This window comes from Eumetopias jubatus, unplaced genomic scaffold, assembly GCF_037043125.1.
Source record: "Eumetopias jubatus isolate StellerSeaLion01/CBP00866 unplaced genomic scaffold, mEumJub1_p1.0 scaffold_52, whole genome shotgun sequence".
Classification (NCBI taxonomy): domain Eukaryota; kingdom Metazoa; phylum Chordata; class Mammalia; order Carnivora; family Otariidae; genus Eumetopias; species Eumetopias jubatus.
The window spans coordinates 272843-297422 of NW_028274858.1; the positions used below are offsets into that span (position 1 = coordinate 272843).

The following is a 24580-nucleotide window of genomic DNA, read 5'->3' on the forward strand; positions in this document are numbered from 1 at the left end:
GGGCACACAGACTCCTGCTCCCAAGCAGGCTCCGTGAGGGAGACTAGAGTGTGTCTCCTGCTACCTCAAATGGTGTCACTCTGTCCTGTATCTACAGCCTGTCCCACCAGCTGGACTCCCTTCTAGTCGGCCAGCTCACCTACAGGGTCAAGAACAGGCGATCATGAAGCTCAGGGGCCAGTGTGTGGCTGGGCAGGCAGGGGAGGGCTCGCTCTGGTCTCAGGGAGTCTCTGGCTGGGCTAGCAGGGGCTCTGGAGGGCTGGCCTTCCAGATTCTCTGCTCACCAGCCCTGGGTTAGGGTGAGGGGTAGGGTTAGGGTGAGGGTGAGGGTGAGGGGTTAGGGTTAGGGTTAGGGTGAGGGTGAGGTTTAGGGTTAGGTTTAGGGTTAGGGTTTAGGTTTAGGGTTTAGGGTTAGGGTTAGGCTTAGGGTTAGGGTTAGGGTTAGCATTAGGAGATGATGGCTCCTGATACTCCAGTAAAGATATATAAGACCTACTGGATATTTAGTTGAAGGGCATGTGATTTCCTGAAAGTTATGTGAGCTGAGAAATTGTGACACTCAGTTAGAAAGTTAGTAGGAGAATAAAGCTCATTTGACAACCTGAAAACTCATAACACTCAGGAAGAAGCTTTGAGTTGTCCTGACACGCAGGCAGGCAAGGGACAAATTCTTGATGCTCAGATTGTCTGGTGGAGAACTTACACTCCGGGAGAGGAGGGAACACTGCCCTTCATGCAGGTGGAGTTGTGACCTCCTCACACTCCTACAGGAAGGTGAAACTTCTTCACATGCGGGTATGTGAGGTGAGCATTTGTCATCCTCCCGTCGGTGAGATGTCGTCTCCTGACAATCAGAAAAAATGAAACCTCAGGATATTCAGGTGATTGTGGTGAGAATGCCTGACCCTCAGTTATAGGAGACACATCTTCCTGCATGTAGGTCCCAGAGAGGAGACATGTTGACACTCAGGTAGGAAACACCAGACCCTGTGATACTCAGCAGTGAATAGAAAGGTGGGTTTTGTAGTCTTAAATTATAGAAATTCAAATTGGCTCTTTGAAAAGTGTGCTGATAGTATGTACTTGGAAGAGGGAAAGACAATTTGCCCTACACAGTCTTAAGGATCGATTAATCTGGTGAGCCCGACACCCTGTGACCATTGACATATTGCATCATCTTGACACAGAGGGACAGAAGTGCCCCTCAACCCATGACTTGGAACAGGAACTGTGGTTGCAGCTTGCATGAGGGGCAGACCCTGACACTGCACAAAACTGGATCCTCAGATGATACGGAACCTTCCAAAGGTAACTGGGAATGAAGACCCTGGCGTTGGGACAGAGGGAGGGGGCTGCATATGAGCCCCCATCCCCCGAGGGGTGCAGAGGAGCCTGTACAGAAAGCTGGCATCTTGTTTCAGCCTGGACCGGTTAAGCTAAAGGGCTCCTGCCTGGCCTGACTATTGGGGGGGAGAGGAGGGGCTGTAGCCATGCTGATTGGTCAGGAGGCCACAGAGCTTTGTGAGGTCACTGGGCTTCCAGGCCAGGCTGGGGCAGGAGTATGGTAGAGATGTTGCCAACTGCCATTCTGCTGGACTTGGCAGTGTCTGTGGTTGCCAAAGATAACGCTACGTGTGAGTAAGTGTCAGGGACAGTTCCGGGGCTTGGAAAGAGTGTCTTCTGAATAGCAAGCCCCACCCAGACTCCCTCTGTCCAGGGCTAGGAAGGAGGCCAAGCTTGGGCCTTAGTAGTCCCCTGGGTCTCACGGGTGTGACCCACATCCCCAACTCAGACCATCCTTGCTCCCAGTTTCATCAGCCGAGAGACCCCAGGGCTGACCCCTGGGCTCCTATGCCTCCCGTACCACAGACGCTGGGGTCCTTCCCTCACCTAGAGACTGACCTCACTGCCTCTTGTACATCAAGTCCCAATTTTTAGAAACCTCTTTCTTCCCACAGATACTGAGGTGCCCCACCTGTGGCTGACCCCAAAGACCCCAGGGTATTGTCATGGCATTCTTCTAGGGTCACACCTCCACCTTAGACTCTGACAGCCCCCAAGGTACCCCCAAACTCTTGTGGCCTCTCCCCAGTTCGCAGAACTTCCACCCCTGGACCACCGCTGCTCCCCACACCTGGGATCACTGGACCTGCCTTGGGTACTCTCCCTCCTCCTGCCACCATCCAACTCCACACTGCAGCTGCCCCAAGACCCCTGTGGCTGTTTTCTGAGTCTCCCGCTCAAATTTGGCTCTATAGAACTCAAGCCATTACACCTCCCTCTCTCCAACTCTAGTCTCCCCCTCTGCCTCGGGATCTCCCATATTTCTAAGGCTCTTATCATCGGTCCTGCTTCCTATGGCACTTTCCTTCCTAGCCCTGGGGCTACACCCACTCCAGAACACATACTCCTCCAAAGCAGTTCCTGAAGCCTGCAGTTTCCTGCTTCCCTACCGCCCTCACAGCGCCTCTCAGCAGCTCCCCCTCGGACCCTCCACACTCCTGGATGCCCCACTTTGCCCAGCCCCCTAGCCCTGATTCCCCCATCGTGCAGGTACGAGGACAGGCTGTGCCTCTTCTTGGTTTGAACTGTGCACCTGGTCTCTCCCCAGTGCCCCCTGTGGGATAAGGTTCAGGCAGAACCCACCTGGAAGTGGCCATATCGTCGGAGGGCAGGATGCAACAATCAGGGCCTGGCCCTGGATGGTCATCCTCCAGGTATTCATATCCTATAATAACCGAAGGTACCATGCTTGCGGAGGGACCTTACTGAAGCCCCACTGGCTGCTTACTGCTGTCCACTGCTTCATCTCCAAAAAGTACGTGTGGGAACACGTGGAGAGAGGTCTTCAGAAAGGCTCTTTCCAGAAAGGGACATTCTCCAGGACTCTCTGTGCAGAGTCTCCCAGGGGCTCTGGGCCTTGTAGCAACCAGACCGTGAGTGGTTGGGCCCAGGCCCTTGCTGAGGGAGGGCTCTGAGGATCATGGTCACCAGAAGTTTCTGTCACGCCCGTCCTTTCTGAGGATAACCTGGCTTGCCTCTGTGCCCACAGAAAGGTATAAGACTGGCGACTCATTTTTGGAGCAAGGGAAATTATGTATGTGAACGATAAGCCAGCGAAGCTGCCTCAACAGGAGAGATATGTCGAGAAAATCATCATTCATGAGAAATACATCCCCAGTTTAGAGCATAATGACATCGCTCTGATGAAGATCACCACTCCCGATCCCTGTGGGCAATTCATCGGAACGGGCTGCCAGCCCCAAATGAGGGCAGGCCCACCTGGAGTTCCCCAGGCCTGCTGGATGGCTGGCTGGGGATTCTTGAAAGAGGAAGCAGAGTATGGGAGGGGTTCTCACGGGGGTAGGGTCACTGCTGGTCATTCCCTCAGTGGTCTCTGAAGTGCAGGGGCCATATGTGGTGCCTAGTGGCGATGTCCACCAGAATGCGGGATGCTGTCCCCTTTTAGAGCTGGAGAAACTGGCAGCCGAGTCCCCTGTCCACAACCTCACCACTGATGGCTTGTGTGGTCGCCGGGTGGAAGGGTGCATGCAGCCCCAGGAGACCCTGGGCATTTTTTTGAATGGGGTATGGGCTGTGGCTCTCTCTGGGGCCTGGAACCCCAGTTGCTACCTTCTGGAATTGGGGGATTGTCCCCTGAAACGGCACTTGTAGAAGAGCTCGAGAGGGTTTTTGTGGTTGAGGGCCAACCCCTCTCCTCCCTGGACATCCATTTCCGCATCTGTGAGTGGAAGGGCCATGTCACTTGGTCTCTGAGCTCTGAGACCCCAGAGCCCAGCCCTCTAGATGTCAGTGAACCTCTGCTCCCCACCCTCGGTGGTCACAATGCGAGAATCCTCCCTCCCCTTCTGAGTGTCATCGTTTTCTCTGGAGAGAGGGGACGGGGTTCTTGGCAGGCCAGCAGTGGGCAGCAAGGGTTTGACGAGCAGGTTAGGCCTTTCAGCTTTCCACAGGTGACCACATGGACTTTTTACCCAGTCACACTGGGGATGAGAAGAGAGACTGAAAGCTCTTCGGTCCCTTGATAATGGAAAACTGAAGGCTCCTAATTCAAAGCACTTCAGTCATTTGGGGTTCAAAACTAAGCCTTTTCTGGTGACAAAACCCTGGTAGTTTCAGTATGCTTCCTGAAACTCATCTTCCCTCACTCAAGGCTGCGCCCCTTCTCTGATTGGTTTGCTTCTCCTCCCGGGCACCCCTGTTTTCACTGGCCTCTGCTGGCCCTTCCCTCCCTGACCTGGGGTATCAACCTCTGTCTATTGATGTCCATAGCTCTGCTGAGGCCTCTAGAGCATTCTTCTTGTCCCATCCCCCCAGCCTACCCTGCTTTCCCCATCCACCCAAACACGTGCGCAGTGTCCCAGGGTTCTTGGAGTCCCTGGGGGGCTGGTCTCAGGGTTCCCATCTACACTCCCACGCCTGCCACCACCTTTGCTGTCCTATCTCTCAAAAGGTTTATAGGCTCCCAGCTACACCCTGGACATCACACAAGGCCTCTTTTGTTCTAGAATCCTCCTCAACTTAGTGGGATTTCTACCATCTTCTGGTGAATCCATCCCCCACTGGTAAGGCCAAGTCTTAAAGAAATCCCCAGCCTCCAAATTTCTGTGACATTTTTGCATACCTTCCTTTTTCTACCTCCTTCTTGAGCCCATATGCTTCTGGGGTAGTCCTCCTTTTCTATTGAATTTCAAGTTCTTGTGACATTTTAGCATTTAAAGCCAAGGTGTGGGGCTTGAGAAAACCCTCTTCTCTTCCAGGTCATCTGGCTCTTCCATAGATCTAAAAGGTCACCGTAAGCGACCAGGCTTGTTGTGGTGGTCATTTCCATGTCACCCCTGCCTTGGGGACAGTGCAAGTACAAAACTAACCCTGCTTGGGTGGTATGCAAAGTTGACCTGAAGGGCCTGGAGACGCAGTCCAAGACACACAATCACACAGTCTGAATGCTGTGTGCCTAGCTCCATCCACTTTCCTCCACTTGGTTTTGGCTTCCCACTTGGCCTACACTGCCATATTCCAAGTGTGATCCGCCACGTCTCCACCCAGATGCACGCGATTTCAGACCCACCCACCAGGCTGTGGCTGGGCTGTGGGTGAGGCTGTGGTGGGGGGAGGCCACTTGATGAAGAGGGGATAGCTGCCCCTATAGTCAGGTGTGAGGTTGGCTGATGGAATCATCGCCTGGGCTGGGCCTTCCTTAACCCAAAGGTCATGATGGAGCCTCTGGGGCTGTACAGGAGGTTCTGACCTGCCTTCCGGTTATTCCAACCACCCATGCCCCTGACAGATCTGTGTGTGTGGAGGCCATCCTGCAGCTCCTCCTTCTCTGTAACTTCAAAAGGGATGGGAGGTATGCGGGGAGGGACTCATCTGCCCAGCGCTAGCAGATCCTGTCCAGAACTGAGCTGAGGGGTTTAACGGGGGATAAAAAGCAATGAGGGGGACTTAGAGCCGTACTGTGAGGAAATGAACTGTGTGTCCTGGATTTGAGTGTAGAGAGGAAAACCTTGGTCTGAATCCAAGACACACCACAACCCTCCCTGCATGTTTGGGCAAGTGGTGCTCCAAGGTCATGATTGGAGGCAAGGTGAGTCACAGCGCTTAACACAGGGGATCAATGTGGGGTGTAAATGAGGTGACACATCCTGGTTGTAGCTGTGAATAATCATCTGGCATCAACACACATTCCTGCAGCCACATCTGCTCATCCTCCATGCACTGCCCCTCCTCTTCACCTGCATATGCCTCCAACACCCCACATCCTTCACAAGTGTCTGAGGAGAGGCCAGGGGCATTGACTTTCCTGGATTTTAGGTTGAAGTAGAGCATTTCAGGATGATGGGGTTTCCGTGGAGGGAGGAGGCAGGGCTTTCCCAAATCATGTCTTCTGTGATCGCTCACCACCGGGGCGCCTGGCTGTAGCCTACAGGATCGCACCTACACTGCAGGAGGCCCGTGTGAACCTCATCGACCTCGACTTATGTAACTCCACCCAGTGGTACAACGGGCGCATTTGTTCAACCAATGTGTGTGCAGGGTACCCTGAAGGCAAGATCGACACCTGCCAGGTAACTTCCCTTCGGGCGCCACTTTCCCTGTCAAAACCTCTTGGTGAATACCTGAACTCCACTCACTCCAGGGTTCTGCTTCATTGACCCTTTCCCTTGTCCCATTTGTAGCAGTGAGGATGGGAGGTGACACCTGGTGCCCCTACAAAGAACCAGTCACCACACAGAGAGCTTGATCCCACCGTGACACAGAGATCATACCACCCGAACACCACCCTGGAAGAGAATGCTTACCTCTCCTCACCAGAATACAAAACCTTCCAATCCACTTGTACAACATGCCCATGCATGCATACAGCCTCATACGTGGACACATGGGTCGCTGACCTTCCCTCCTCACTGCAAGGAGACCTGTGACAATCCATCCCCTTCTCACATCCAACTTAAGCTGTTGATACCAACGCAAAATCGACCACCACCACCACTATATATCAAATATATCTATATCTATCTCTCTATCTATCTAATCTATGAAGGCATTATTTCTGGACTTCTTCCTACCTGCCCTCCCCGACTCAATCCAAACCCTCCCCCAGCAAATCTGTCCTCCCTCTGTCCCCCTCCAACAGGGTGGAATTGCTTGTGTGTCACGGCTCATTGTGGTTTCCTAAATCTTGATTTTTGAAGTTGGAACAAGGCGATCTGGGGTGACAAGCCAGGTATGGTCTGGATCTCACACTCAGAGTCTCTGCTTATTAAATCAGTGCAGGTGGGCCCTGGAGCACTTCTGTGAGGTGAGCTGACTCAGAAGGAGGGGTGTGGGTCTGAGTGCATTGGAAGAATGACCCCAGTCTGAAGTTTTGTACCGTGGCCATCTGATGCTCAGTCCACATGGCCAACCCCAGGCAGGAGTCTGCCCTCAACCAGAATTGCTTATGTCCATCTGTGAATTCCTGAGAAAGAGATCTCGATGACCTCAGGTCAACTGCCTACTCTGGTCAGGGCCCAGATCAAACCTAAATGCTGGATTAGCCACTTGAGAAATAAAAATTGCAGGCTCCAGAAAGAAACCCCTGGGCTCCTGGCTGGGCCGTTGCTGCAACATGCAACAGTCTCATACCTGTTCACCTGTTCACTGTGTGCACATGATTCAAGTGCAAGATGGTCCTATGTTCTGGTTGCAAAGACAGATCGCATAGGGTACAGGAGCATGAGGGAGGAACTTTGGGTGAGGAAGACCAAGGACCCTGTCTTTTCCTGCTGCGGCTGTAACAGGGACTGATGAAGCAGGCATGAGTATTTCCAGGATTCGTCAGTCTGTCTGGGTTCAAACAAACGCCCTGCTTTTCCTCTCATCAGCTATGTGGCCCTGGAAATATGGCCAGAAGGTTGTGTGACAATGAAATTAGGACAGATGTGAAGCTTTCAGAGCAGAGCATGACAGGTTATACATGCTTATAGATGTGGGCTCTAGAGCCAACTGGTGATGAGATGCTGGGTAATCTTATACTTATTCAGGGGCACTCGGGTGTATATCGTCTGTGCACTTATGAGCCCTGGAATGCCTAGGCTACCTAAGATGACTTGCAAATTGATCTGGGTGACCCATGCCTTGTAGTGTATTAACATTTGATAAAATAAAACAACCAAATTTTATCTGCCTTCACTGAGAGCCAACAATACTAAGATTAGAGTTCGCATGTCCATGATTCCTTTCGTTGGCTTTGGTCTGTCTCTACTGAAGTCAGTTTCTTAATCTCCCTACTGGGTATATAAGCTTTGTACCCTGGTGTCAGACACCAGGTACCCTCTAAACACTGAACAAAACTCAATGTCAGTCACAGAGTGAGACAAACCCCAAGCCATAGTCCACATGGTCCAAAGAGCAGAAACAGCCATGGCAGGACCTCAGGACCTGCCCTCACCCTTCCTGGGCAGTCCTGAACCCTGAGCTTGCAGGTGGCAATGGTGTGGCAAGATATGCTCAGGCTAGGGAGTAGGGGTAGGTGTGGAGGATTTGGGAGAAATCTGGAGGAGCTATACTACCAGTGGTTTCTTTCCACTTACAGATCATTCCTTCACCTCAGAGCTTCCCAGGATCCAGAATGGAATCTCCTGGCACTCTCTCCTTTCACATGCTCAAATCCTTGTCCTTAGTTTTTCCCTTCTCTCCTCATTGTGCCTGTCATCTGTAGCTGACACTTGGGTCTCCTTCCTGGGGAGACAGGGCTCATGCTCAGGGAAAACTGATGGGAGGCCATGGATTAGGTAGAGCCTGCAGAATCCGATTGATGTTTTCTTGTGTATCTTCTAAAACTTTCCATGCCCATGAATAGATTTACGTATAACTCTCTTCTTATTTATTCACTGTTCATACTGCTCTGACTTCCTGTTTCATTTAGCAAATTAGAGTTATTTTCGTATTAGAACACAGGGACTCACCTTCTCAAAATTACATTGTACGGGAGGGGTATTACGAGATATAGTGCCACATTTCCTTCCTGGGAGGGGTTATCTAGCCTCCTGCTTTAGCTTTCCCTCAATGTACTAATTTCCCCACATATAAGCCAATACTGGTTTATATCAAATTCAGTGATTTTTGCAAAACGAATAGATGTTCCAATTGTCATTTTTTTTTTTAAATTATGAATGAAGTTGTTGACAAGTGAAGTGAGACTCTCTGATCTGCCTTCATATCCCTGTGGATACTCTAACCCTGAAAATGGCTTACAGGTCCCGGAGCAGATACTGCTGCACACAGAGACAAGAAGAACAGGGGAAAACTGGACAGACTCAACAATGAGCCAGCACCAAGGGGCATCTAGGCAACTGAGGGATATGCTCACTGTTTCTCTGTGGGATGGTTTAGGCAAATGATAAGTATTTTTCTAAAAAGCAGAATTCATAATGAGTTTTATTGCTAGGAACAGTAACAAGATGATTTGACAGTGGCTAAATCTGTGCACGTGGTAAAAGCCTGACACCTGAGCATTCGGGAATAACAGACCTAAGATATGTGTAGGCACAAGTTCTAATTGCGAATTTGATGCATATGAGAAATTTTTTTAAAGATGTATTTATTTATTTATTTGAGAGAGAGATAGCAAGAGAGAAAGCATGAGCAGAGAGAAGATGCAGAGGCAGAGGGAGAAGCAGGCTCCCCACTGAGCAGGAAGCCCGATGTGAGACTTGATCCCTGGACCCCAAGATCATGACCTGAGCCGAAGGCAGACGTTTAACCAACTGAGCCACTCACACGCAGGATCATATGGTACGTGTATGGTGAGCACTTTTAAAACTGGCCAAATCGTGTCTTCAAGGCAGTTTCAACACTCTGCATCCCCGTCAGCAGTATCTGAGAGTTCCAGTTCCTCCAGCTCTTGCCAACACTTGATGTGCTCCGTCTTTTTGTTTTAATTTAATCATTAAAAAGAATTTAAAAGATTTTATTTATTTATTTGAGAGAAAGAGAGCACAAGCGAGCACAAACGGGGAGGGGCAGAGGGACAGGGAGAAGAAGACTCCCCGCTGAGCAAGGGAGCCCAACATGGGGCTTGATCCCAGGACCTGGGGATCATGACCTGAGCTGAAGGCAGTCACTTAACCACCTAGGCACCAAGGTGCCCCGAATTTTAGCCATTCTTATAGGGGTGTAATAATATGTCATATGTGGTGTTTTTATCCACAAGTGTAGTCTATATATATATTTAAAGCATTCGAAATGGATATTGTTTTTTTTTTAAGATTTTATTTATTTATTTGAGAGAGAGAGAATGAGAGATAGCACAAGAGGGAAGAGGGTCAGAGGGAGAAGCAGACTCCCTGCTGAGCAGGGAGCCCGATGTGGGACTCGATCCCAGGACTCCAGGATCATGACCTGGGCCGAAGGCAGTCGGTTAACCAACTGAGCCACCCAGGCGCCCCTCGAAATGGATATTGTTAAGATTTATCATGAGGTAATAGGGTAGTAACTTCTGACAGTAGCAAAATGTGAGAGTGCACATAGGGAAAGGAGGAAGTAGAAATAAGCATAAAATTAAATTCATTCAAACAGAATTTGGATTTTTGAAGCATCACAAACATCAATGGAAACAATAGCAACAGTCATAGAACAATTTCTCCATTAAGCCAGGTCTATCCTATATAAAGATATTCCAAAGTATCCAAACTCCCAGAGCTTTCCTGTCTACTGAAGTTACTACACCCAAATAGAACACTTTATATTTAAAACAAAATCCTCAGGTTGCACGACTGGCTCAGTCAGTAGAGTGTGTGACACTTGATCTTGGGGTCCTGAGTTCAAGCCCCATGTTACATTGTAGAGATTACTCTTTAAAAAGATACTAAAAAAAAAAAAAAAAACAAATTTAGCACAAGTCAACAATTTGCCCACAGTCACTTCATCCTCCGCTTTTAGGGTGATGATAAGTTTGCTCTTCACAAGAGGCATCATGTGCCACCTTATTGACCTTTATAAGGTTTCTTTATTTCCAATGTATGCTTTGATCTTGCCCCAATAATTCTTTCTCCTCAAAGCTCTAGAGAACCCCAGTTTTGATCTGCATGCTCAGTGAGAATTCATTCATGTCCATGATATTTTCATGAAGAAGAAGAGACAATGCAGAGCCCAGGGGTGGGACCTCCCCAGCCAGCCCTTGCATTTCTCCTGGATGGGTTGAGCTATCACTGAACTGACTTTGTTAAGCAAATGTGTGCCCGTGTGCCAAAAAGATGCTAAATTCCATGCTCAGACAGATTCGGGAGTGTGGCTAGGGTCAAATGATTCCTCAGGCTGTATATGCTAGGAATATAAAATTGGTTAATTTAATTTTGGATTGTTTAATTTCTGAGATATGAATCCAAACTTCAATAACTTTTCCTTGAGGAACATGACTTAAGTGTTGCACTGTATTAAAGCAGTCAAAGTGTTCTCTCGTGAATAAAGTACGGTCATTGTGACGTGGCTCTAGTGATGATGAGCAGGCTGTCCTATCATTGCAGCCCTACCTCATCCCTCAGTCACTGAAACACTATTACTCACCCTAAAGTTACATACTGTACACACACACATAGCACTCTGAAGACCACTTTGTTGAATATAGGCCACTTCCAAAATTACAGTCAACATTCCTAAAAGCAAATAAAACAAATAATTCTACACATTGCTTCTTTAGTGCAAAGCCATTGAAAACAACCTTATTCAGAAAAGTGGTGCTCTGCATTTGGCAAGCTATTACCCTAGTCATGCGAGATCCATCTATAAGAAAGTAAGGAAAGAGCAAATTAATAGTGGAAATATAAAAATTTGAAAATTATATTTGAATCCTATGAGTTTAACCAAATGTTAGCTGACAGCTGCAACAGACCAATATTTAATGAGCATTCCACTCATTTCAAACCTTCTACTGTTCTTTGTAAAGGAAATAAATTCTCTAATACCACTGCTATCTCCTCTAGGTAAATTGTTTAGTGTGAGTCTATCCAAGGCCTTTGATTGCTACCTCCTAACTCTAACACACGTGCCCAGGCACTCTGAGAGCTATACACGACAGGGTGCACTTGAAAAAGTTCAAACAGCACTTCTCTGTGAGGTCTTGTTCAGAAGACCACAGAATCCACCAGAAGTGAACTTCCAAAACATTTTTCCACACTGAAGATGATAAACGGATCTCACGTGATCACAAATTCTACAGAGGCCACAAAATGTTAGAATAAACTGGGCTTTAAGGTTAGTGATTCATTAATACCTAAAATATATTTTTGTGTCTTAGTAAAATTAGGATTACTTCATCTGATAAAGGAATAAATCTACTTATAAAACTGGACTTTTGAATAGATTCAGAGCTTCTTTCTCAGATTTTCTTCTTTTTTTTTAAGATTTTATTTATTCATGAGAGACAGAGAGAGAGAGATAGAGAGAGAGAGGCAGAGGGAGAAGCAGGCTCCCAAGGAGCAGGGAGCCCAATGTGGGACTCGATCCCAGGACCCTGGGATCATGACCTGAGCTGAAGGGAGACGCTTAACCATCTGAGCTACCCAGGCACCCTCTCAGATTTTCTTCTTAAAACAGCAAACCCATTTGAGATAAAGAGGAAGCACCTATGTAGTTTGAAAATATTTTCTTTAGCTGTCTGCAAATTAACTGATTTGTTCATACTCAATGTAGGAACACTGTATTAGTTCCCACCAGACCCTGAGAGGGCACTGAGAAATCTGACAAGAGCAACAGGAGTGTTCCCACTCTTACTTTCGGTATAGTGAACATCAAAATTGTAGATACATATATTAAATGTATACTGCACCACGAGCATCTTTAGCAGAGGTGTTGAAGGATATATTATAACAATGTTTTAAACCACAAATGCTAGGGTCGCCTGGTTGGCTCAATGGGTTGAGCGTCTGCTCTTGGTTTTGGCTCGGGTCATGAGCTCAGGGTCATGGGGTTAAGCACCCCCCACGGAGCCCCACATTGGGTCCTGCACTCAGTGGGGAGTCTGCTTGAGATTTTCTCCCTCCCTCTGCCCTTACCCCCGCCGCCCGCCCTCCATGCTCACATGTGTGCTCTCTCTCTTTCAAATACATAAATCTTAAAATAAACTGCAAATGCTAAATACACTATTTCAAATACTCTAATTTATGAATTAATATCTATGATGTAACAATGGCAATTTACCACAGTGATTGGAGTACAGTCCACTTTTTTGCCAATTTTATGAATAATTTCCTTAACTAACTGTTCAATGACATAACACTTACATGCCTTTTTAGAAAATGTACTGTACACAGTTATAAGACTATAGAACTAAGCTTAATCATACTTTAATTAGAAAACTCATGTTTGTGGGCGCCCGGGTGGCTCAGTTGGTTAAGCGACTGCCTTCGGCTCAGGTCATGATCCTGGAGTCCCGGGATCGAGTCCCACGTCGGGCTCCCCGCTCAGCGGGGAGTCTGCTTCTCCCTCTGACTCTCCTCCCTCTCATGCTCTCATTCTCTTTCTAATAAATAAATAAAATCTTAAAAAAAAAAGAAAACTCACGTTTGTGTTTTGTTTCTGTTAAAGGAAAAACTGTGTTACTCTAATACTTTTAATGTAGTGACTTTTGTTCAAGATTAGGAAAAATTTGAATAACTTCTCTCAAGTCCATTTCATTTCAAATTTATACAACTTGTTTAGTCAGCTGACCAGAAAGAAAGGAAATAAAAGGAAACTATTTGCCCAGATGAGGTAGAGAATGTTCACACGAATTCAATGCATAGTTCTCTTGGTTGTTCTGTTTCATCCTTAACTGGGCCCACACCAATTTTAAATCCGAGCTTAAATGAGCTTCTTCAATTCTTCTTCCAACAAGGCTCTGTCACTCCCATCTCCGGGTCAGAGAGTACTCACGTCTCTGCAGAGGACTTTGTCTTTGTTTCTGTCTTGCTCGTCCAAGGACCACCAACACAGCCATTTTGAGAAGGGGATGTAATCACTCTGCTGTTTTTACTCACAGGCAACACTGATTTATGATTAGGCTTGCCGCCGTCATATCCAGTGGTAATGTCCTGTATACGCAAGACAACAAGTATCCCATACAATTTTGGATATTCTTTTGGAGAATAAAAACTGTGAAGCCTTTCAAATACACTTTTGATTTTAGTTGGATCACAACACAAGAAATAAGAAATCTTTGAAATATGATAACCATATTTTTCATAAATCTGAATCAGTTGCTGTTTCAATGTTACAGTCATGGTTTCCAAGACCATCTCAGAACAGCGGCAGTACTCAACTCATCATTATGCAAAGGGAAGTTCCACACAGATAACCAACCAACTCTTCAAATGCAAAAGGACTTCTTTCCCATTTTCCAGGAGGCCTTTGTCCCCCTGCTAGTTTTTTTTTAAGATTTAATTTGAGAGTGAAAGACAGAGGGAGCAAGAGGGGGTGGTGGGGAGGGCAAAAGGAGAGGGAGAAGCGGACTCCCCCCAGAGGATGGAGCTGATGATGCATGGCTGGATCCCTGAACACTGGGATCATGACCTGAGCTGAAGGCAGACGTTTAACTGACTGAGCCACCCAGGCGCCCCATCCTGTTCCCCTCCAGTTTTATTGAGAAATAATTGACATACATTGCTGTATAAGTTTAAGGTGTGCAGCAGGGTGGTTTGATTTACATCAATTGTGAAATGATCACCACAGTAGGTTCAGCCAACATCCATCTTCTCAATATGGATTCAATAAAAAGAAAAGAAAAGAAAAGAAAAGAAGAGAAAAGAAAGGAAAAGAAAAGAAAGGAGAGACATGTTTTCCGTGGGATAAAAACTCCTAGGGCTTACTCCCTCCTTGTATCTTGCTGCAGTCATCAGGTTGCACCAGAGACCTCCATGACCATCCCGTCCAATGTCCATTCCCTAGCCAAGCTGTTGACGTGACAGCGTTCCCGTGGCCAGTCTCCCGAAATGGTCGCTGCCATCGGGATCTGTGGCTAGCACTATCTGGGCATTGTTGTCTCTGCCATTCTCACAGAAAGTTCCAGCACTGAATCACCTTCTTCAGGCTTTGGGCATTTAACCGTACAAAATTTGCTCTTTTGTTTGGGGATTGTTTAGTTGTTTAGTTAAAAGGATTCAATCCAGGAAGAGATAGATGGAAGAGATGAATAGGGCAAAGTATGTGGGGGAATGGCTGTGGAGCTTCGTGTTCTCTCAAGACCCCCACCCTCGCAGCCTTGCAATGAGCTCACCAACCTGGAAATCCTGTGGTCTCCATATGCATTTCCCTAAAGGCTAGTGATGTTAAGCATATTTTCATGTGCTGACTGCCATTGACATATCTTCTCTGGTGGTCTGTTCAAATCTTTTGCCTTTTAAAATTTTTTCATTGTCTTTTTATTTTAGAGTTTTGAGAGTTCTTTTTATATACCGAAATTAAGTCCTCTATCAGATATATGCTTGGGAAATATTTTCTCCCAGTCTGTGGCTTTTTTTAATTCTCTAAATAGTGTCTTTTTAAATTATGATTAAGTTCAATTAATGTGTTCTTTTGTAGATCATTCTTTTGGTGTCGTATCTAAGAAATTTTTGTTTCACTTAGTTCTCAAAGATTTTCTTTGATATTTTCTTCTAGAAGTTCTAGAGTCTTAGGTTTTACGTTTAGGGCTATGGTCCCTTTGAGTTAATTTTATTTATGGTAAACTATGGATTGATGCTCGTTTTTTTGTGTGTGTATATCTAGTTGTTGAAAAGACTCTTATTTCTCTACTGTGGCTTCCTATCTCTGAAGAAAATCAGTTGTCCACATATGTATGGTTCTAATTTTGAGCTCTGTTTTGTTCCTTTGAACAAGTTTACTTGACACTATTGCCACACTATCTTACTATGTACAGCTTACAAGAGGTCTTGAAATTAGGTACTGTGCATCTTTCAAATTTTTTTTTCAAACCCGTTTTGGCTATTTTATGCCCTAAGCATTTCCATGTGAATTTTAGAATCACCTTATTAATTTATAAAAGAAATCCTGCTGGAATTTTTATTGTGATTATGTTGAATCTATAGATCATTTTTTTAAGTTTTTTTTTTAGTTTAAGTAATCAACATGGGGCTCGAACTTACTACCCCAAGTTCAAGGATTAGAGTTTAGGGCTTTAGGCTTATAATTTAGGGTTTAAGCCTTAGGGCTTAGGGGATAAAGTTTAAGGTCACATTTGGGTTTGGGTTCAGGGCTCATGACTCAGAGTTTTGGTTCAGGGTTTGGGTTCATGTTTCAGGACTTGGATTTAGGGCTTGGGTTCAGAGTTTGGGTGTGGGGTTCAATTTCAGGTTTGAGATTCAGGGTTCCAGTTTGGGGCTTAGAGTCACGTTAGCTTTTAGGGTTAAATTCAAGGGTTAGAGTTAGGTTTAAAGATCACACGTGTTCTTTAGTTGTCATCATGGACACAAAATTTCTATCTGAAGTTTCTAAATCTGAAATCTATTTAGTCTGGGTGTCAGCAGCTTGTTCAGAATTTAGGGTCACAGTAACTGCATACCAACAGCATTCTGATCCTAGAGTATCCCAGTCACCCAGAAGCTGCTTTTTTCTCGGTTGAAACATACCCTTTGCACAGAAGGGTGAGCTGGTGCCAAATCTGGGATGATTTCACAATGGCAGAGGTTTGAAACCAAATATTGTGGAAATGTTCATGGAAAATGAAACAGGAGACAAATAATTTGTCGACTCCTGATTCTTCCACAATAACAAAGACCAAGTTCCCAATAGAGTCTGATAATGTTCCCTAGGAAGGACTATGGTACTCTACCAATACCACAAAAAAGGTCCCCTCCCCTGGTTTAAACTAGGAATCACAGGAGGATATTTCCTATTTTGTTGTCAAAAATACAATTTTATTCTCTGGATGTTCCAGTGTACAATTTGTAGAGGCATTGCCAACATTTTCCGAACTCAAACACACATCCACACACGGATAAAATGCAGGCAACATCGTAATGCACTTCTCATTGGGATACCAAGAAGAAGGAGGGCTATTAAAAGTAATAAAACTATATCTACTATTAAACTCAGAAAAAGCACTCGTTACAGGCTCTTAATGAGGATCTCTATCCATAAGAACTCACATCTCATCATATGGAACCCACCCATAAATATCATCAATAACAATAGCCTGCCGACCACTGTAACCCCCCTGCCATTTCCCTATGGGATTGTAATACACACTCCAACTGCTGGAGACAACTTCAACAGCAGAACAGGACTTCCCCACCCCTGGGGTACCAACAATTACAGTGACCTAAAAAAATCCCACACCCTCGGCATCACAATTCCGGACTTCCAGCTCTATTACAAAGCTGTCATCATCAAGACTGTATGGTACTGGCACAAAAACAGACACATAGATCAATGGACAGAATAGAGAGCTGAGAAATGGACCCTCAACTCTATGGTCAACTCGTCTTCGACAAAGCAGGAAAGAATGTCCAAAAGAAAAGACAGTATCTTCAACAAATGCTGTTGGGAGAATTGGACAGCCACATGCAGAAGAAGGAAACTGGAACCTTTGCTTACACCACACACAAAAAGAGACTCCAAATGGTTGGAAGACCTAAGCAAGAACAGGAGCCCATCAAAATCCTAATGGAGAACACAGGCGGCAACCTTTTCGACCTCACCCGCAGCAACTTCTTCCTAGAAACATCGTCAAAGGCAAGGGAAGCCAGGGCAAAAATGAGCTATTGGGATTTCATCAAGATAAAAAGCTTTTGCACAGTAAAAGCAACAGTCCACAAAACCAAAGACAACTGACAGGATGGGAGAAAATATTTGCAAATGACACCTCAGATAAAGGGCTAGTATCCAAAATCTATAAAGAACTTATCAAACTCAACCCCCAAAGAATAAATAATCCAATCAAGAAATGGGCAGAAGACACGAACAGACATTTTTCCAAAGAAGACATCCAAATGGCCAACAGACACATGAAAAAGTGCTCCACATCGCTCGGCATCAGGGAAATCCAAATCAAAACCTTAATGATATACCACCTCACACCAGTCAGAATGGCTAAAATTAAGAAGTCAGGAAACGACAGATGTTGGCGGGGATGCGGAGAAAGGGGAACCCTCCTACACTGTCGGTGGGAATGCAAGCTGGTGCAACCCCTCCGGAAAACAGTATGGAGTTTCCTCAAACAGTTGAATATAGAGCTACCATACGATCCAGGAATTGCACTACTGGGTATTTACCCCAAAGATCCAAATGTAGCGATCCGAAGGGGTACGTGCACCCCAATGTTTATAGCAGCAATGTCCACAATAGCCAAACTGTGGAACGAGCCAAGATGTCCATCGCCAGATGAATGGATAAAGAAGCAGTGGTATATACACACAATGGGATGTTATGCAGCCATCAAAAGGAATGAGATTTTGCCATATGCAACGACATGGATGGAACTGAAGGGTGTTATGCTGAGTGAAATAAGTCAATCAGAGAAAGACATGTGTCATATGATCTCACTGATATGAGGAATTCTTAATCTCAGGCAACAACCTGAGGGTTGCTGGAGTGGTGGGGGGTGGGAGGGATGGGGTGGCTGGGTGATAGACATTGGGGAGGGTATGTGTATGGTGAGCGCTGTGAAATGTGCAGGACTGTTGAATCACAGATCTGTACCTCTGATTCAAATAATGCAATATATGTTAAGAGAAAAAAAGAAGAAAATAGCAGGAGGAGAAGAAGGAAAGTGAGTAAATCGGAGGGGGAGACAAACCATGACAGACGATGGACTCTGAAAAACAAACTGAGGGTTCTAGAGGGGAGGGGGTTGCGGGGAAGAGTTAGCCTGGTGATGGGTATTAAAGAGGGCACGTTCTGCGTAGAGCACTGGGTGTTATGCACAATGAATCATGGAACACTACATCAAAAAGTAATGAAGTAATGTATGGTAATTAACATAACAATAAAAAATAAATAATAATAAAAAATCCACTCCTTGGAAATCCAAGCTGTTGGGACAAAGGCATAGAAACCACACCCACAAATTAATAAAGGACAGGCATCCGGTTAGCCAGATGTTGCAGATCACCACCAATCTCACAAAGTCACTCCACAGTCAACTCGAGATCTGTGCTCTCCCCAGGATTACGAGGTACGCCACATTCTTCCAATACTCCATCCTTAGAACAAATCTTTAACTGTCCTCGTCAGTCCTGTGTGCAGGCTCACAGTGAGCCCTGCCAAAGCCATACACCTTCTTGAGAGCACTCAGCCTCTCACGCCTATCCTAGCAGATGGGGGTGCTGTTCTCCCTGACTTCTGTACCAACTAGAAAATACTTTGAACAAGTCTTGTCATACTCCATGCAAAAGGCATATTCTTCATCTACAACATTATTGACTATGAAAGACCATAGATTCCTCGCACCTTCTTGAACCTGGGTAAATTTTAGATACAGGGTGGCCAGAGCTATATCCCCAATCCCCATATCCCCCCACACACACCCCTACCTTGTGTATTCCAGACCAGTTTCCATCAACGTTGCTCATTCTCAGCCATTGTCTCTGTAGAAGAGTAGAGTAGTACTGAGGTGCTGGGACTGAGGTGCTAGGTCCTAAGCCAGCACCTTGGACCCACTCACTACCAGAAATCAATACTCATTTTATCAACAGATGCATCACAGAAGACATTGCCACCACAGCAGTTAGAAAAGTCACTACAACAGAGGACCTAACAACCTGTACCAGTCTCCACGGCCCCACTCCCTGGCTCCAGGGATTGGCCCATCCATGGGCACGTGACCTGGTCCCAGCCAGGGAGGTGACAGAAACCTTGGGTCTCAGCCTGCAGAGCAAAGCATGGGGTGGAACACCCAGTACAGGGGCTTTTCCATCACGACTGCAGAAGTGGCATAGGCCAGGCCAGTGCCAGCGCCACAGAGGGCCCAGGAAGCCAGGGCCTCGAAAACACTGCTGTGGGCTGAATCAAACTTGTCCTGAAGCGCACACGTGCTAGGTCCTCCACTGACTCATGAGAACCATAAATGTGTTCATGATATTGGCTGGAACATGATGACCATCTGCGTGGTATATACGCCGCAAGATACACCCACTAGGCAATGGGGACATATTCAGGCAAACAATACCTACATGTACTTCAACCACAGACAAACATCTTGTGGGAAGCTAGAGGCATACAGAGAAATGCGGGGGAGTTCCTGAGGCCTTAATTGTTAGTCAGTCTTGCTATAATCTTTCCTTTCAAGTTTAGGGGCCGTGGTCAGGCTGGATAGATCCCAGTGTATGCCCACGCTGCCATTTGAAAATAAGAGCCCTGTCCCCCATCGTCCATCAGGTTGCAAATCTGGGGTGTGGGAAACTGCCATCCATGGGCCAAATGTGGCTTCCCCCTCTATTCTGTAAATAAAGTGCAGCTGGCACATTAGTTATGGATGATCTGTGGCTGCTTTCAAGCCACAATGCAAGAGTGGAGTCACTGTCAGGGAGACCATGTGGATTGCAACGCCTAACAGAGAATCCTTACAGAAGATTTTACAGAAAAGTCAGTGCTGATCCCTGTTTAAAGGGTAATATTATCATGTCACTCCTTTGAGCAGAACGTGGCGCTTCCTGGGTAAAAACTAATTTCTTTACCCCCGTAGCAAGGACTTCCATCATTTTAGCCAGAACTCCATAACCATCCTCCTCTATTTCTACCTTTAATGGCACATCTACATACCTGCAGCCCAATGGGAATTCACTGTAGTTTACATGGGAGTGATGCTCAGAAACGGAGGTGCAAGTGTGAACGTGTGATTGTGAGTGTGTGTTGAGTTTTCGTTAGCCACAGTATGCAAGTAGAACACAATACAGTAGCATGCTTTCTATCTCACAAGGATGGCCACGTTATGTGGTTATATAATGATATCAGAAAGAATCCACCTTCATAGAACAAACTTCATTTAGGAAGACTCTCAAATCCCTTGTCCTGGGCACTATGCTCCACCAAGGCTGGGGGCACACAGAGGAACAGAGACTCACCCTGCCCATCAAGGTTTTGAAGGGTACCTGCTATCCCAGGAGAAAAGATCCTGAAACCATTCATCTACCTGTCATCCAGCCAGGCAGCTGTGAGAGAGACCTACTCCTACAGGAAGGACAGACCGAGAAACAACACATGACAGCATGCTGCGACAAGTGCCACTGCAGGGGACGCTCAGGAGGACTGGGAGTGTGAAGGGTTGGCCAGAGCAGGGGCAGGGGGACCAGAAATCATCCCAGACGATGATCAAGGCTGTGTCACTACAGGGGACGGTCAGGAGGACTGGGGTGTGCCAGGTTGGCCAGAGAAGGGGGTAGGTGGCCCGGGAATGATCCAGGAGGAAGATCGCAGATGTGCCACTACAGTGGATGCTCAGGAGCCTGGGGGTGTGCAGGGTTGGCCAGAGCAGTGGCAGGGGGACCGGGAATGCTCCAGGAGGATGATCAGGGCTGTGTCACTACAAGGGATGGTGAGGAGGACTGTGGGTGTGCAGGGCTGGCCAGAGCAGGGGCATTCATCTTTAACATTCAACTCTGATGAATCCAGATGCAAAAACTCTCAACAATATATTAGCAAACTGCATTCAAGAACACATAAAAAGGATTATACATCATGAGCAAGTAGGATTTATCCCTGAAATGCAAGGATCATTAAATATACACAAATCAATAAATGTGATACATCACATTAATAAAATGAAAGGAAAAAAATCACCTGATAATCTGAATAGATGCAGAAAAAGCACTTGACAAAATATATCATTTAATAAAAACCCTTAGAGATCGGGTATAGAAGGAACGTACCTCAATATATTAGAGGCCATACGTTATAAGCCCATGGCTAACAGTATACTCACTGGTGAAAAATTGAAAACTTTTCCTCAAGGAGCAGGAATAAGATGTAGATGCCCACACACACCACTCTTATTCAGTTTGGTACTAGAAGTCCTTGCCAAAGCAATCAGGCAAGACAAAGAATAACAGGCATCCAAATCAGGAAGGAAGAAGTGAATCTGTCACTGTTTGAAGATAATACGATTTGGTATATAGAAAATCTAAAAGGCTGTTTGAGTTCAGCCAAGTTTCGGGATACAGAATCAAGTTATGGAAATCATTTACATTCCTGTACACTAAGAATGAAACATCTGAAAAATAAATAAAGAAAACTACTCCATTCAAAATAGCAACAAAAACAATTAATATTAGGAATCAATTTAACCAAGGATGTGAAAGTCCTGTACACAGAACTAGAACACTTTGCTGAAAGAAATCAAAGAAATGCAAATACAAACAAATGGAAAGACATCCTCTGTTCATGGATCAGAAGAATGTATATTGTTAAAATGTCCTTCTTGAGGAAAAAAGAACAAAGCCATAGTTACCACACTTCCTGACTTCAAACTAAACTCCAAAGATTCAGGAATAAAAACAGTATGCTACTGAGAGGAGGAGAAAGATGACAGAGGAGTAGGAGACCTAAATTTCATCTAGTCACAGGAATTCAGCTAGATAGGGATGAAACCATTCTGAACACCTACGAACTCAACAGGAGATCAAAGAGAAGAATAGCAACAACTCTCTGAACAGAAAAGCGACCACTTTCTGGAAGGTAGGACATGCAGAGAAGTGAATCCGAGGCGATATTTGGGAGGATAGATGGCAGGGGAGGGGGTCTCCGTCAGCCACTACTAGCAAGTGATAGAGCAGCGGAGCACAAAATCGGAACTTTTAGAAGTCAGCTCTGCTGAGGGATGTCGCTCCAGTGGCTAAGAGGAGGGCGGAGCCCTCGCTGGGACAGTGTGGTCTCAGGACCCTCGGGGTCACAGAAAGACCGGGGGTGCCTGAGTGCGGCAGAGCTCCCAGGTATCAGAGCGGGGAAGCTGGCTGCAGAGACAGAGCCAAGGAGTGGGCTCTCAGCTCGGGGTTGCCATAAAATGTGATCCACAGCACAGTCGGGCCGCTGCTCCTCCAGCAGGGACCTAACAAGTGGCAGATGCGGGGAGACTCCCCTTCCTCCCCCAGGAGGATCGGCGCCAGCGGGCAACGCAGGAATCTCCTGGGTTGGAGACTCCACACGGGGTCATGTGCCAGAGATAGAAACGCTACGCTCGGTCACAGGCCGGGTGAACACAGAGTGAGGCCAGAGACCAGGGAGACAGGAGTGATTGACTGCTTTTCTCAGGGGGCTCACTGAGGAGTGGGGTCCCAAGTTCTCAGCTCTTCTGGGGTGGAGATTGGGAGGCTGCCATTTTCACTCTCATCCTCCAAAGCTGTACTGAGAGCTTGCAGGGAACAAAAGCTCCCGAGAGCAAACTCGAGTGGATTACTTAGCCCGAACCGGCAAGGGCAGGGCAGTTCCGCCTCCGCCAACGACACTTGGGAACCACGCCAACAGGCCCCTCACCCAGAAGAACAGCAAGAACAACCAGCCAAGACCAAGTTTACCGATCAATGAGAATGGCAGAACTCCAGCACTAGGGGAATACTGCACCTAGAATTCATGGCTTTTTTCCCATGATTCGTTAGTCTTTCAAAGTTAATTTTTTTATTTTTCTTTTCTTCTTTTTCTTTTTTTTGAATTTTTCTCTTTCCCTTTTTCAATCAACATCTTATCAATCCCTTTTTTTAAAAAAAATCTTTGCAACGAACCATGAGAGATGATGGACTCTGAAAAACAAACTGAGGGTTCTAGAGGGGAGGAGGGTAGGGGGATGGGTTAGCCTGGTGATGGGTATTAAAGAGGGCACATTCTGCATGGAGCACTGGGTGTTATGAACAAACAATGAATCATGGAACACTACATCAAAAAGTAATGATGTAATATATGGTGATTAACATAACAATAAAAAATTAAAAAAATCTTTTCATTTTTCATTTTTAGAGTCATATTCTATCCCTTCATAGTAGTTAACCTTATTTTTGGTATATATATATATATATATAAGTCGTTCTCTCTTTAAAATTCTGGGATACAGTTTCTTCTAACAGACCATAATATACCCTAAATCTCTATCTACTATATGGCTTTGTTCTAGTCTCATGCCTGATCACTTTCCCTCCCTTCTTTTTTAAATCCTCTTCTTTCTTTTTCAAACAACTTCATACCAATTCCTTTTATAAAATCCTTTATATTTTTCATCTTTAGAGTCATTCCATCCCTTCAGCATATTTGCCCTTATTAGTGTACATATATAAGCTTTTCTTTTTTAAAATCTTGGGAGGCACTTTCTTCTGATCATATTTGATCATATTCTGTTTTTGTTTTTTTTATTTTTTATCTTTTCTTTTTCCTTTTTTTTTTTTTTTTTACTTTCTTTTACTTTTTTTCCCCCAGTTTCAGGTTTCTTCTGATTTGTTTAATGTATATTTTTCTGGGGTCATTGTTACTCTGTTAGCATTTTGTTCTCTCATTCATCTATTGTCCGGATGGACCAAATAACAAGATGGAAAAAACCACCCCAGAAAAAAGAACAGAAGCAATACCGACTACCAGGGACCTAATCAATATGGACATTAATAAGATGTTGGAACTAGAATTCAGAATGACGATTTTAAAAATACTAGCTGGGCTTGAAAAAAGCATGGAAAATATTAGAGAAACCCTTTCTGGAGATATAAAAGAACTAAAATCTAACCAAGTCGAAATCAAAAAGGTTATTAATGAGGTGCAATAAAAAATGGAGTCTCTAACTGCTGGGATAAATGAGGCAGAAGAGAGAATTAGTGATATAGAAGACCAAATGATGGAAAATAAACAAGCTGGGAAAAGGAGAGATAAACAACTACTGGATCACGAGGGCAGAATTTGAGAGATAAGTGATACCATAAGATGAAACAATATTCGAATAACTGGGATCCCAGAAGAAGAAGAAAGAGAGAGAGGGGCAGAAGGTATATTGCAGCAAATTATAGCAGAAAACTTCCCGAATTTGGGAAAAGAAAAAGGCATCAAAATCCAGGAGGCACAGAGAACCCCGCTCAAAATCAACAAAAATGGGTCAACACCCCAACCCATTTTTTTAAAAGATTTTATTTAT

General features: G+C 45.5%; 1 pseudogene; it reads left to right on the forward strand.

Moving 5' to 3' along the window:
* The first annotated feature begins 1570 nt into the window (after positions 1-1570).
* The window catches only part of LOC148161840 (acrosin-like), a 481356-nt pseudogene continuing 458346 nt past the window's right edge, over positions 1571-24580 (forward strand).